The sequence below is a fragment of the Sarcophilus harrisii genome, chromosome 1 (assembly GCF_902635505.1).
Source record: "Sarcophilus harrisii chromosome 1, mSarHar1.11, whole genome shotgun sequence".
In the NCBI taxonomy this organism is placed as follows: Eukaryota; Metazoa; Chordata; class Mammalia; order Dasyuromorphia; family Dasyuridae; genus Sarcophilus; species Sarcophilus harrisii.
In genome coordinates this window covers 462,874,784-462,878,278 of record NC_045426.1, presented here as the reverse complement: position 1 = coordinate 462,878,278, position 3,495 = coordinate 462,874,784, and the positions used below count along the sequence as shown (strand labels likewise).

The window sequence follows — 3,495 nt, the reverse complement described above, 5'->3', positions numbered from 1 at the left end:
TAATAGGGAAATAAGAGGTTGTTAATTATTCCCTTGCCCAGAGAGCCTTCAACAACAGTCAAGGAATTCAAGCCCGAGGACTCTGAAAGGAGCTTGGAAGGAAATCTGTGAGTAAGAAAAGCAGAATAGGGCTGTAGAAAACCAATTGAGAGAAGCACAGCTTTTAATAGTTAAACAATGAGAATAATGCTCAATTTGAATTTAGAAGTTTGTTGTGATTTTGATACTTGTTCATTAGGTAGAATGGAAAAAATTAGACTATATATGTTAAAATTCATTATTTTTTGTATTTGATTTATTTATGTAATATTTCTTCCCAGTCACATTCACAACAATTTTATTTATTTATTTATTTATTTTTTGAGGCAATTGGATTAAGTGATTTGGCCAGGGTCACACAGCTAGGAAATGTTAAGTGTCTGAGACCAAATTTGAACTCAGGTCCTCCTGGCTTCAGGGTTGGTGCTCTATCCACTGTGCCACCTAGGTGCCCCACACAACAAACTTTTTTTACATTTGTTTTTAAAAGTTTTGATTTCTAGGTTCTCTCCGTTATCCCCACCCATAATTAAGAAACCACATGTGTGTGAAGTTATACAAAACAGCAATTATTTTTTGAATAGCAAACCTTCTGGTCTACTCAACTTGGCACTCACAGACTGGTTTGTTTCCTAGGGGCATGGTTATTTACCCAAATTCAAGGTACTCTTTGAATCTTTGTTGAGGTCTAGATTTGGGGTACCTAAATGAAATTAGGATTTAGTTGAGGTCTAGTGGCAGGTTTGGGGTACAGGGAGTCAAACAGAGCTCCCCTGCAACCCCCTTGGATTTGGCACAAGAATACAGTGGTAAATGAGGTCTAGTAGCAGCGCAAGTTCCCAATAAAGGGATTTATTGGCCCAGAGAGCTAGATTAGTAAAAAGATGTTTATTATTGAGTTTAGAAGTAGGAGATAGGTGAAGGTAGAGACAAGGAGGGCACTGGACAGAGGGTCCAGTGGACAGAGGGTCCTCACATGGGTACCATGTTTGGAATCTCTGCAAAGAGGGGTTCCCAGCATGGCCCTTTTATAATAGGAGACTTAGCTCAAGGGGCTTTTGGATGTAGTCCCCAAAGTTGGCTCAGATCTGGATGGGGCTGGGACAGGTCCGCATCTTCTATTGGAATTCAAAGGGAGCAGGATTTGTGAGTCAAAGGGCAATTACATTCACTAGAGGGGTTTGGGAATCAAAGATAGGAAGTTTTCCACATCATCTTTACTCCTAAAAATATTGTCTACAAGACCCTAATTGTGAGCTTAGCTTAAGTTCACTACTATAACTGTAGATGTAATTAGTTTTAAACAAAGGCACTTAAGATGCCACAATTACTAAATGGCTAAAAACATCCCTGTCCTTAAATCTGGTGTGTGTTCCCTAAAAATATACATACTTTAGGAGTGAAGCACACACATGTGACTAATGCAACTTATACCTCTGGTATATCAAACTTCTGATTCCTTATTCTCTTCTTATGATGTTCTTATGCTGCTACAATTTGAGTGTAGCATCTCTGATGGTCAGGTTGCTAAACTTGGGTTCCCTGTATCAATTTCATCCAGCAGCTCAGATATTGACAAACAGGCTTCAAATAGTCATCTAGCTTTTCTGGTACTAGAGGTGACAACTCTGAAGCTGCTTTCTGCCCCTAAATCTTTGTATCAGTGAGTATCTACCTCTGTTCTTTGATAAATTTTTATCTCCTATTATAGAAGTAGATCCTGAATCAGAAGAGAAAATCCTCTCTCTCCACTCTGATCCACTGGTTCAGGAATTAGCATCACAAAGCTGCTTCCTACTTAGACTATATTGCCTCTCAAAGATGGTAAGATGTCTTTTAATGACCTCTATAGATATAGCCAATCTAGAGTCATTCAACAGAAAATTGCCCTTCTAGTTCCATCCGAAATAACTCCATTCTTTTAAAAAGGAATATCAGGATATAAAATTGTCTTTGAACTTAGTTTAGACATATTAAAATCTCATTTCTATTACTTCACTTTTGATTTCTTTCATTATAACACCTGGGAGTGAGGGGAACCAAATCCTCCCCCCTCTCATATAAAAAGCAAAAATGAACAATAATATTTTATCTCTCCTACTTTCAATTAGCTATGTGCAAATATATTAATTTAACTACTGTATTAATGTTATCTGAAAGAGATTATTAACCCTAAAATAGCCACAAATGGGATTAATTTGTATTTTGCAATATATCTGCAAATGACACAAGAATTCAGACAAAGGGAAACCAATGAGTCATTCTTTGTGAATGGAAAAATAGAACTCTCTGATGAAAGATGTGTATCTTGGGCAATTTTGTACCTACTTGTTTCAACAATCTATCAATAATCAAACAAGTATTTATTTTGAACTTCTTAGATGGCCATGTCAACCCTGCCCATTTTTGGGAGTTCTAGATATCCATATATCTGCAGGCAACCCTAGCTGTGTTTACAGTATCTCAATTGTTACATCTAGAAAACTGAACTCTTTATCTTTCCCTTGAAATTTGCTTTTCTTTTCTATTTCACTATTTTTGTAAGAGATACCACTATTCACCCAGTCTTCTGTGTTTGAAATATTGGTGTTAACTTTAACTTTTCTTTCTCACCCAGCTTTCATATTCAATCAGATTCAAATAATAAGAAAGCACTCCAGAAGTCATCTAATCTACCTAGTATCTGGAAAGTATTCTAGATTCCATCTAGAATATTACTATTCCATCTAGAGTATTATTGACAAGTGGTTATTCAGTTCTCAGTTGATGACATATAGGGTTGAGAACCCATTATCTGCCCTGGAATCCCATTTGACTTATTTAGATAACTATATGAATACAAAACCTATCTATCTACCTGGCACATAGTAAATATTTAATAAATGTTTTTTTGTTTGATGTGATTTCCTTAAACTTTATTCCAATGATCCTGGTTTTGTACTCTGATTCCAAGCAGAACAAATCTAATTAATCCTCTTCCCCAGAGCTTTAAACACCAAGTCTTATAAATGTTATCCTCTGGAATATCTCTCACAGGACTGAGGACCAGTTTATATTTTTCTTTGTTTCATAGGTTGCCATGGAGAGGTGCATGATGGTTGTAAGCAGGCTGCAATACATTACAAAAAAAGAATTGCAAAGAAGCAGCAGCATAAAGGATTTTATCAGAGAGATGTTTGATTGAAAAAAAGATGGGCTGACGAGAAGAGTGGAATGAAGCATAATTTTTGGTGGACAATTCTGTGTACCATTTCCTTCCTGCCTGTGCTTCTGACTTTCTAGAAATTAACATAATGACTCAGTGTCAGTTTAATCCTGAAATCCTTCACTCTCTTCACCTAGGAATATTCCTTTTCTCTACCATGCTGATTTGCTTCCCCAGCTAATAAATTCCTTCTGGGGTCTCCATTTTGGGGAGGACTCAGACCTACCAATTTCATTCCTCTACTGGTTATG

General features: G+C 36.7%; 1 long non-coding RNA gene across 1 annotated transcript; it reads left to right on the top strand.

Annotated features, from left to right (window-relative positions):
• Nucleotides 1-1,708: 1,708 nt before the first annotated feature.
• LOC116420576 lies at nt 1,709-3,212 on the top strand. Its single transcript, XR_004230937.1, has 2 exons — nt 1,709-1,863; nt 3,113-3,212. It is a non-coding gene; the product is annotated as an uncharacterized LOC116420576 (long non-coding RNA).
• The last annotated feature ends 283 nt before the right edge of the window (nt 3,213-3,495 follow it).